The following is a 13,003-nucleotide window of genomic DNA, read 5'->3' as shown; positions in this document are numbered from 1 at the left end:
CTTAAATTGCAATCAATAAAATTACTTAATTATGTAAAAATATTACATAAAAACACACGTAGAATTTAAATATATATGCATATTTATATATTTGAAGTCTACGTGTATATTTATATAATTATTTATGTAATTTTGTATATGGACATATATATAGTTTGTATTCTTTTTATTTATTTATATATACATAGATATATATACAATTTCATTCTAAGTGTATTTTGATATAAATATATATATATATATATATATATATATTAATATCAAAATACAGTTAGAATAACATTTTATATAGATATATAATTTTTTTGTAATTTTTATTATTATTTTTACATTTTTAATTTAATTTAAATTACTTATTATTTGTATTTTATAATAATATATATATACAATATATATAGTTATTATATATTATATATACGTGTGTAATTTAATTATAAGTGTATTTTTATATTAATATATGTACATATTAATATAAAAATACACTTAGTATGACATTATATATATATATGATATATATACGTCTATATATCATATATATATATATATATATATATATATATATATATATACACACATATATAATTATTATTTTTATTTATTAACTTTAACCTTTATTTTTTTTCTTTGATTTTACACTAGCAGGGAGACTGCCTGTCAGCACAGACAGTCCCCCTGCAGGCAGACACATGGACACCTATTGTGACCATGTGGTCGCTCTGTTGAGCGATCACATGGCCCCAGGGGTCCTAATCTGCCATGGGGAGACTGTCTGGGCTGCAGGCAGTCTCCCCACACCGGGACCAACACCGATCGCCGCCGGAGGAACGACGGCGATCGGGTAAGTAACTAAGACCGTTAGGTCCTGAACCGGCCTCGGTCCTTAAGGGGTTAAATGCTTCACTATATATATTTTCACTTTCACTTTATATATATATATATATTTATATATATATTTTCACTTTTTATCTCCTATATGGTCATCATGAGAAATATTTTTTATCTCCTATATGGTCATCATGAGAAATATATGGTAACTATACTCACGTTTGGTGATTGTGGTGCCCCCATTGGTATATGTTTTTATTATACCTTTTATATATATATATATATATATATATATATATTGGTATTTCATTTGGGAATTGGGAGTGATCCCTAATTCGGAGTGGCTAGCCTGCACAGTCCATTGCACTTTACCCCATATACCGCTTCTGTATACATGAAATATTGGTCAGAAACATTAAATGACTATAGTACATACTGCATGCACAGAATATTACAAACTACAGGCAAACTACAGGTAAAATGGTTACAAATCTATAGTAATACATGAGAATGTAAGCAATCCAGGAATACAGGAGGTGGAGTATCTTCCAGCTTCAGTCAGTACCTGAGAGTGGTAGGTGTTTCACTGCAGGATGGAAAATGCAGTCTTTCACTGAGTTGAGTGAGGCCTGTGAGTGGTAGGTGTTTCACTGCAGGATGGAAAAACACATAAATAGTGATTACCCCAAAAACACCAACACCCCAGTTCACTTTGAAAAACAGTGAAAACCAAGAGATAATATAATACTCAATAGTAAACAATGATAACCAGTTCCCAAATACATGTTAAAGCTAGTACATGGATTTTCAGTCATTTTCACTATTCCTGGAATGGTTCAGCACTGAAGATGTTAAGCACCAGAGAGCCTTCCTTAAATATTACAGCACTGGAAATTTTAAATATCCAAAAGCCAGTCTCAGCAAGTACATGAAAACTTCCAAATGTGTAGTATAGTTGTATGATGACCACCACTGAATAGTACTATAGGGGATAATCTCATATACTCATCTTATGCAGGGGCACAGAATACTGTCCCTAATATAGATTGTATGTGTGTGTGTGTGTGTGTGTGTTATATGTATTTATGTGTGTATATATATATATATATATATATATATATATATATATATATATATATATACATACATATACACAAACAAATGATGTAGGCGTACTCCTGGATTTAAATAGTGTTCATTTTACTGTGTCCATAAATTCAAAATTCAAAAGATCAACGTTTTGACCTATTCAGGTCTTTATCTGATCTTGAAAATTGTAGGGCTATATCCACGGGTCAAAAACTTGTCCCACATTTGGTTTATCTGTAATTGTAATTGTACAATTTCCAAGCAGGAAAGGTTGATATTTCCTGTCACGTATACTACTATATCAAATCACATCAAGGAATCCGTCAATCAGAACTGGCGAATGATGTTTAATGACACCAGCTTACCGAGCCAGTTTAAACAACCACTGATGATGTGCTATCGGAGAGGAAAGAACCTAAGAGACCTATTGGTTAAGACCTACCCCACACATTGCTACAACCAACCCTCAACCCATTTGAACCTGGGATGCTCCAGGTGTTTGGGGTGTGTAACATGTAGTCATATGTTACCAAGCAAGACGTTTACTCATCCACACACTGGTAAGAAATGTACTATTAGGCATATACTTACCTGTACCAGCAATTTTGTTGTGTATAAACTTGTCTGCCCGTGTGGCTTGGCATATGTGGGCAAAACTGACTTACCATTAAGGGAAAGAATGTGTAACCACCGATCCAGTATACGCATTGCATACAGATACAAAGGCTCAGAATTGCCTGTGGCAAAACACTTTTGGGAAAACAGCCATCCCCTGCCATCCATGAAGTTTATAGTGATTGATCACATCCCTCAACCAACAAGAGGAGGTGATTGCAAGAAAACCCTACTACAGAGGGAACTACATTGGATTAGGACTTTGGACACTGTGCAGCCTAAGGGTTTAAATGAGAAGTATACCTTGGGTATCTTTTTATAATTACACACCCTGGCATCGTACTTTTGATTTATATTTTTATTTTGATTCTCATGTACCCTGTTATATTATGCGTGATTCTTTGACGAACGTATGTACTTATCTTTGGGTCCCACACACTCTTGTTATCATCAAACAGTTCCCTATACTCATATTCACTCATATTTTGTATACAGGAGTCCCAAAAACATTCATCTTGTTCTATTTGACAATTGTGTATTGACCAACATGACTGAGCAAACTTAGGCTTGCATCAGACGTAGTCCCACATTTTATCTGATCTTGATAAAGACCTGAATAGGTCGAAACGTTGATCTTTTGAATTTTGCATTTATGGACACAGTAAAATGAACACTATTTAAATCCAGGAGTGCGCCTACATTATTCATTTGTATATATTTTCGCTTGCTTTGTTTCACCCTGGTATGTATCTCTAACTTTTTTATTTTTTAAGGAAGAGTGCCAAACTTATCTCTATTTTATATGTATATATATATATATATATATATATATATATATATATATATATATATTGAAATATGAAAAGCACTCCAAGGACTTCATATAGAGGGTGAAAAAATAAACGTAGCTTTATTCAGCAACTGCCACGAGTGATCAACGTTTCAGTCCTATGTCAGGACTTTCGTCAGGATACAAGTGCAATACAATTGTAACAAAATAAATAACAAAATCAATCAAATAAAGTACATTGTGTTCAGCTGAGACTTACCCATGATTCTATGTATACCAGCTCCCTGGACGCCAAAAAAACGCGTGTAAAATTGACCCTGCTTCATGTATTCAGCAGCTGTAGTGTTGCTGCTGTGTAACCCCTGCATTCCAGTGGTTACCAAGGAGATCGGCTGGAATGCAAGGGGGCGTCTGTTTTCAAGTAGTCATGGCGACCGGCCGATCGAGAATGCGATCGGCTCTAAAGGAGATGATATAACCAAGAGCATGGGGGGAGAGAATGGAGGGAGGCAAAAGGGTGCATAAGTACACAATCAAACTGTTACTGGCCTTCCAAATATCAACTGTTATAAAATATAGAGAAACATATCACTATGCAGACTGACAGGCGCAATGCAACCTTTACAGGGAAAAAAAAACTATGTAGGTTTATGCATATCTATGTGCAATATTATAACAAATGTACTTAGAAGCATACATAGTAAAAAGATTAGGTTGGCAGAAATATCAAGTCATAATGCAATATGTTATACAATAGACCATGGACCATAATCACTGTAGGTGACTTAAAATAAATCTCATATGGATTCTAAAGAATTCCTATGTAGCCCAAACAACTCCAAATACGGAAGAAGGCTCTGGGTATGTGATATGTCCTATGTCTAATGTCTATATATGAATGGAAGATATATTGTGAATTATATATTAGGTTATACTGCAGAGGTTAGTGTGTGCTAATGTCCCCTGGAAAATAAAATGTGGGACTACGTCTGATGCAAGCCTAAGTTTGCTCAGTCATGTTGGTCAATACACAATTGTCAAATAGAACAAGATGAATGTTTTTGGGACTCCTGTATACAAAATATGAGTGAATATGAGTAGAGGGAACTGTTTGATGATAACAAGAGTGTGTGGGACCCAAAGATAAGTACATACGTTCGTCAAGAGTCACGCATAACATAAAAAGATACCCAAGGTATACTTCTCATTTAAACCCTTAGGCTGCACAGTGTCCAAAGTCCTAATCCAATGTAGTTCCCTCTGTAGTAGGGTTTTCTTGCGATCACCTCCTCTTATTGGTTGAGGGATGTGATCAATCGCTATAAACTTCATGGATGATAGGGGATGGCTGTTTTCCCAAAAGTGTTTTGCCACAGGCAATTCTGAGCCTTTTTCTCTGTATGCAATGCGTATACTGGATCGGTGGTTACGCATTCTTTCCCTTAATGGTAAGTCCGTTTTGCCCACATATGCCAAGCCACATGGGCAGACAAGTTTATACACAACAAAATCGCTGGTACAGGTAAGTCTATGCCTAATAGTAAATTTCTTACCAGTGTGTGGATGAGTCTTGCTTGGTAACATATGACTACATGTTACACACCCCAAACACCTGTAGCATCCCAGGTTCAAATGGGTTGAGGGTTGGTTGTAGCAATGTGTGGGGTCGGTCTTAACCAATAGGTCTCTTAGGTTCTTTCCTCTCCGATAGCACATCATCGGTGGTTGTTTAAACTGGCTCGGTAAGCTGGTGTCATTAAGCATCATTAAGCATGACGGATTCCTTGATGTGATTTCATATAGTAGTATACGTGACAGGAAATGTCAACCTTTCCTGCTTGGAAATTGTACAATTACAATTACAGATAAACCAAATGTGGGACAAGTTTTTGACCCGTGGATATAGCCCTGCAATTTTACAGCAAGCCTTGAACAAATGCCTTGAAAAGCCTACATTGCAGATTTCCAAGCAGGAAAGGTTTATATTTCCTGTCACGTATACTACTATATCAAATCACATCAAGGAATCCTTCAATCAGAACTGACGAATGATGCTTAATGACACCAGCTTACCGAGCCAGTTTAAACAACCACTGATGATGTGCTATTGGAGAGGAAAGAACCTAAGAACCTTCCTAAATTATATTTTGTGACATCAGATACAATTCTCCATTGCTTCATTTGGACTCACAAACCTATTACTTACATTTCCTAAATGAAATGGTGGTCTAGGGCCTTCACGTCTAAAGCAGTATTACCTGGAAATTATACTTACTAGATTATGGCTGGCCTTGGAAATATGTGTTCTGTCACCCTACTGAAATGATTAGAAGGTACAAAAAGGGTTCCCAACTACTCACTTACACTTCCCCCCCTTACCATTACTCCAGCACTATAGACATTGTGACAGATTAGGACTATCCAATGCTCTCACCTCATCCTCTATTTGCCCCAGGTGGAAGTGGCCTACTCCAAGTAGCAAACACTGACTCTACATATCTGACATTGGAATCTGTTCTATCAAACTCTGATATTAAACCACTTACTATGCTAATAAACCAACAAAAACCCACTGTACTGGAAACAATTTGTGACAGACAGCTGGTCCACTTAATTTGGTTTATCCTAAACTTTACAAGTAATCACCCTCTATCCAAATTTGAACACCACTATAGCTCCCATAACATTGTTAAAAAGCACCCATCCAAATTTTATAACCTGATAACTATCAAAGGGAAGGTCCCTCTTAAAATACACATCACTTTTGAGACAAGAACTCCCAATATCAACACCCTCTTATTGGAAATGTAATGTATGTTTACTCACAAATCCTCATACAATATTGCCACTCGGTTGCACTAGTCCCCCACACAGAACGACATTTATTTTCCAAGCTCTACTTAAGGGCACTCTGGCCCATATTTGGTTGCCATTTTTACCTATTGAGAGATATTGAAAGGTAAGTTTATTGCTAGTTCATTTAATAACTCCTGAAGCTATACCACTCTCGCCTGCTACCATATTATTCTACCTATTGCCAGACTCTCTTCCTAAATTTATAGTCTCACTACTAAAGTATCACCTGATAACCATGAACAAATGAATTCCAAGTTTCTGAAAAAAGGCATCCACACCATCTCTACAAGATTGGGTACAGAAAGTGGGGAAAAAACATGTAGAAGCAAAATCAACATAATTCAGAAACTCCTAATTAGAGGAGGTATAGGTTTGCTGAATTCATTACTATTGGGCAACTAATTCTATTATGGAGATTAAATTTAACTTGGCTCATTGATGCCCTAGTTGGTTCAAAATGGAGGCAGACAATATTTTTCCTTCTATTAAAATATTTTATGGCTGCCTTCTTCTCAACGACCACGAGTGGCATACATGTTTCCTTCTAATAAAACAACTATTAAGGCATGGGCATTTTGTATAAAATGATTCGTCCTTTGGCTTTCTGGTCACAGGCTATCCCCTTGTTGGTGCTGCAATCATTTGTATCTGAACTGAACATAGAATACTGGAATTCGCACTCCATCACGCACATTAGCAATTTATTTTTTTAATAATATTTTTTTTGTCTTATGTTCAGTTAATGGAGAAATTTTATTTAGATGATTCTGACACTCATATTTTTGATGAGATGGTAAAACTGTTGCATGAACATTTTAATGTTTCTGACCAGAATTCGGAATTAAAACAATTGGCAATGTCAAATTTAGAGAAAATGCATGTTTCCAATCCTGGTCAGATACCATCTCCTTATGCTATACATATTTTGCTGTTGATCTAGTGCCTAAATTGGACTACATGCTAAAATTGGAGAGTGAGCTAGGTAGGGAATTTAAAGTCGAAGACTGGCACATATCTTTGCTAACACTTACATTACACAATGTACATCACACATAGAAACACATTACAAACTAATATACAGATGGTAGCCTACACCTTATAGTCTGTTCAAATTACAATTGACAAACACTAATTTATGTTGGAGGGGTTGTGGGAGGATTGGAACATTGTACCATATCTTCTGGACATACCCAAAGATAACTCCATTCTGGAAAGACATCCATAAACTCATTCAATCCATCACAAAATGTCCAGTTGAAATATCCCCCCATGTTTATTTATTTATTTATAAATCTATTAGAAAATATATCCAAAAGTCAAAGAGTTATGTTGGGTTATCTCCTTATTTCTGCTGCTTTTGTAATCCCACGACACTGGAAATCATCAACTGTACCTTTAGTTAAGGAGTTATTAGAGCTCCTTTTTTAAAACAAATATTGTGAGCTAGATACAAGATTGCCCTTGGATGTGAATACCAACTTACAACTCGATTGGAAGATTTGGGAGGAAGATATTAGGCATTCATATCATGTTTAGTTCTTTCCCCCAACTGGTCACCAAACATTGTTACATATTTGTGTTGTTAATTCACTTTGCACTGCATTATAGTTGATAAATAAGGCACTGCCAGTAGTACAGTTATACTTAGTATTGTACAATTTCTGTAAATTATTTATATATATATATTTTTAACTAAGTACTGGATGATTATTAGTACTTATATATACCCCCCTCCCCCCTTTTTCTTTGTTTGTTTCATATTATTATTATTATTATTATTATTATTATTATTATCATTATTATTGTTTGATTATATTATTGTATTTAAAACTTTCAATAAAACATTTGTAAAGGAAGTGTAAATTTATTAGGACCATGAGGTAGATGCCTCTTTCTATGTCATATAACTACCCATTTTATTATTATTATTTTATTATTATTATTTTATTATTTATACAGCACCATCAGATTCCATAGCGCTGCACAATGGGTGGACTAACAGACATGTAATTATAACCAGACAACTGGATGTACAGGAACAGAGAGGTGAAGGGCCATGCTCAATGAGCTTACGTTCTAGAGGGAGTGGGGTATAGTGACACAAAAGGTAAAAGTAGAGGTATGAAGTAGGTTGTTAGAAAAGTATTCACTGAGGGCTTAGTAGGTAATTTTTGATAGTTGCAGGAGAGGAGTCATGGGGATGGGGGATAAAAACCTGCTAACAGTTTAATTGATACGCTTTCTTAAATAAGATTTTTTGAATGAGTGAAGACTGGATGAAAGTCTTATGGAAAGGTCTTAGAGGTGAGAGTATGGACAGAGGATATACATAGGTCTTTGGCAGAGCATAGGGGCCCTCGACGTAGGTTGAAGCAGCAGTAAGCAAGCACCAGAATTTTAAACTGAGCCCTATATCTAACTGGAAGCCAATGCAGGGACTGCCAGAGCGGGGAGGCGTGGGAGGTGCGAGCGGACAAGAAAAGGAGCCTCGCCGCCGTATTCATTATAGATTGCAGCGGTGCAATCTGGGAACATGTAAGACCACCGATGGGGTATTGCACTAGTTAAAGCAAGTGAGAGCAACAGCATGGACCAGCACCTTAGCCGCATTTGGCTTTAAATAGAAGCGGATGCACGCTATGTTTTTTAGATGGAAGCGACAGGATTTGGCGATTGATTTAACATGAGGGTGGAGAGATTGGAGTCAAAAAGAACACCCAGGAAGCGAACCTGTGAGGTAGAGGAAATGGTAGTGATGTTGACTTGGAGGGAGACAGACACAGGAGTAGTAACACTTGAGGGAGGAAAGACCAGAAGTTCTGTTTTGGACAGGTTGAGTTTAAGAAAGTGAGCAGCCTTCCAGTTGGAAATCGCAGAGAGGCAGTCAGAGACACGAGTCAAGATGGGCGGAGAGAGATCAGGAGAGGACAGGTAAATGAATGTTATTGTGGACGTATATCCTTTTAGTGTATTGTGCCAATACACAAAACATGTACATATATTATGTACAATAAACATTTTGGAAAAAAAAAAAAACTGAAAAATAGGGATTTAACTTGTAAGTGGCAGACCTTTTTTAACTTTATTTTTTTATTAATTTTCGGTTGTAAAAAAAGAACATATGACACTTTATAAATAGCATATATTGTTTTGATGTTATTATACAAAGACAAAAAATAACAGGACTTACATAGGCATTTACAATGGCATGTAGCATAGTCTTCCAGTCTTTATAATCATTGACCAAAATATATGCATTCTATAAGGTGTTTTAATATAGGTAAAGAGACCTTTTAGTTTATAGTGGTTATACTCTTCATATTGCCTAATAGACATACGTACATAAAATCTAATTGTGTAAAAACAGATATAATTATATGAACAGTGTATGGGTTGCCTTTGCGCTGGGGCATCTTTGAGACAAGGGCGAGAGTCATTAAAACTGTCTGTTAGTAATTATTGTTGGTTTGAGGACCCAGATATAGCCTCAGGATCTGTCACATATTCAATCTAACGTTACTTTCTTTCATGCTCAGTCAGTTAATGGTGGTCAGTTTCTCACGTTATCATATCGAAACCATCTGGACCAGGTTAAGTTGAGATATTTTATAAACAATTTAATTTCAAGTGGAGCTTTACAAGAGATTTGGTTTTGAGCTTAATTATATATATATATATATATATATATATATATATATATAGGGTTAATTGATTTAAATATTTGTAATATTATGAAGTTGTCTATTTCTAAATTTTTAAACAATTTGTTACCTAGCCAGAAAAAAAAGTAAAGGATCTATCTTATTGTTCCCTCTCGATCTTATACCATGTTTTCTCTCTGGACTTTATATTTCCCCATTCTAAGAAATGGGAGAACATAATTGAATTGTGAATCAGATGAATATTGGCTGAGGACAATCCTCCTTCTCTTAGATGTGTTGTCATTATATTTCTATTAATTCTTGCTTTTTTTCATCCGACCATACAATGGAGTAGAATAACTTGTCAAAGAGTTTCAATATTTTATTTGATACTCTTATTGGGATTGTATGAAATAGGTATTCCAGTTTAGGCACCAAGTATTTATCTGCCCATCCAAGAAAGTATTGAATTCCCCCTTTTTAATCTTATCCTTCAAAACTTTAAATAGTTGAAGATAATTTAAAGGATCACTATAGTGTCAGGAAAACAAAGCGGTTTTCCTGAAACTATGTAATCCTTGGGGGACCCTCACCCTCAGGGTCCCCCATTTCCTATGGACGCTCTGCGCAATGGATGCAACATTTGCATCCAGCGTCGCAGATGCGCCTCTAGCGCCTGTCAGGAAGACGGCCACTAGAGGTTGGCTTAACCCCTAATGTAAACATAGCAGTTTTTTTCTGAAACTGCTATGTTTACAGCAGAAGGGTTGAAACCTGAGGGGCCTGGCACCCAGACCACTTCATTGAGCTGAAGTGGTCTGGTTGACTATAGTGTCCCTTTAAATTTACCCAGGTTTCTATATCGAAGTTGATTATAGTTCCAAGATTATTTATTGTTTGTGAATCCCAATTGCATTTATATTTTAACTTGAGTAATTTTACCTGATCTTGGGTTAAGTTTCGGTAGATTATTTGAATTTTTTGTAGATTCATTTTATAGTTAGAAAAGTGACTAAAATTGTTTATACATTCTATTGCTGAGGGGATAGAGGTCTCCAGATGAGTGAGAGTTAATATTATATCATCTACAAATAATGTTATTTTTGTTTACTCTCTCCTGTTAGTATTCCTGAGATATTTTTAGATTTCCTTATAAATGCAGCGAGAGTTTCGATAGAACGTACATCAGGGGCGCCAAAGGGCATCCCTGACGCATACCGTTCCTAATGTCGAACCAATGTGAAATCAAACCATTGCCACATACTTTTGCCTTAGGAGCATTGAGACCTTTTTTGTAGATGTTTTGGCCACTTACTGACATTGATCACTTTAACCAAATCATTTATGTATGTTAATTAACATATGTTATGTATGTTAATTGGCAATCCTTCCTGAATCACTTATCTTCAATTGCAATACAAAGCTATTTTTGTTACCAAAATGCAAATAGTTGTATATTGGTATTTGCATTCCTCGTTTACCAGTCCACCTACAAGTCTGTTTAAACAAAATAAATGATATGTATATTTTTCTTGCCTAATGCATTTTTTGCAAATGTCTTCCTATTGTAAGGCTATGCAAAAACTATTTAAGAAAAAGTAGACCTATTATAAAACCCTGGGGTTTTCCACTTACAATTACCAATTTTTAAATTATGTTGTAGCAGCTATTCTCTGCACATCTTCTTTAAACTAGTTCTCAGCCCAATAACAAGTTCCTGTGAATCAGTCTCTTTCTATTTGTACAGTAATATACTCTGTGGAATAGTATTGCATATTTTAGTAAAATTTAAATGCATCTCATCCATAACATACCCCATGTCTATATTTGTGCTCTAATACATTCTATATTGAAAAAAAAATGTTGATTCTTGCAAATGATATTATAGTACAAATTGAATTTCTGTTATCCCTAAACAGTTCTTTAATAATATCACCACCAAAAGCATTAAACAGCAGGTTTCATTTCTTGGCTGTAATTTTTTTTTCCTTTAGGCACAGTGCCAGGAAAAAAAATGTCTATAATAATGAATACAATTACATTTCTTGCCATTACATGACTAACACGTATTAATACATAGCATGTGGTATTTGGCACGTATGTAGATGAAGTTTATTTTATTACTTTAGATTAATGTTCCGTGTTAGCTAGTCACATGTTTCCTGTAAAGGGATTATAATACTAATTTGAAAAATTGGTTAGCATGGTTATTCCTTAGATCATTCATTTGTCTTGTTTGGAAATGCATTAATTCTGACTAACTAATTTTTTTTCTGGCTTGCTGTTGGGATTTTAGATCTTAATAAATTACTAAATACTACTTGGCCTCTGAAAATTGGGCATTATTCTAGGGCAAAAGGGAATCACAGCACCACAACCACATTGGCCCCTGCGGGGTGGCCTGCCACTGCCTGTCATTTTCTTTTGGATTAGTGGTACTACGCGTGCAAGCTACTGTGAGACCAGATATGAGTGGCAATGTGCACTTGCAGAGGTTGGCAGAGTACACGCTGTAGGCCTGACACACCCGCTTGAAGACAACTAACTGCTATTCAATCTATAACAGTGAAAAAAGTTTTTTGGTTTTAAATGCACGCTATTGTGACACCAGATATGAGTGGCAATGTGCACTTGCAGAGGTTGGCAGAGTACACGCTGTAGGCCTGACACACCTGCTTGAAGACAAGTAACTGCTATTTAATCTATAACAGTGAAAAAAGTTTGTTGGTTTTAAATGCACGCTATTGTGACACCAGATATGAGTGGCAATGTGCACTTGCAGAGGTTGGCAGAGTACACGCTGTAGGCCTGACACCCGCTTTCAGACAAGTAACTGCTATTCAATCTATAACAGTGAAAAAGTTTTTTGGTTTTAAATGCACGCTATTGTGACACCAGATATGAGTGGCATTGTGCACTTGCAGAGGTTGGCAGAGTACACGCTGTAGGCCTAACACCGCTTGCAGACAAGTAACTGCTATTCAATCTATAACAGTGAAAAATGTTTTTTGTTTTTAAATGCACGCTATTGTGACACCAGATATGAGTGTCAATGTGCACTTGCAGAGGTTGGCAGAGTACACGCTGTAGGCCTGACACACCCGCTTGAAGACAACTAACTGCTATTCAATCTATAACAGTGAAAAAAGTTTTTGGGTTTTAAATGCACACTATTGTGACACCAGAT

This window comes from Pelobates fuscus, chromosome 3 (genome assembly GCF_036172605.1).
Source record: "Pelobates fuscus isolate aPelFus1 chromosome 3, aPelFus1.pri, whole genome shotgun sequence".
Lineage (NCBI taxonomy): Eukaryota > Metazoa > Chordata > Amphibia > Anura > Pelobatidae > Pelobates > Pelobates fuscus.
The sequence above is the reverse complement of the archived record's forward strand: the minus strand, read 5'-3'. Positions refer to the sequence as shown.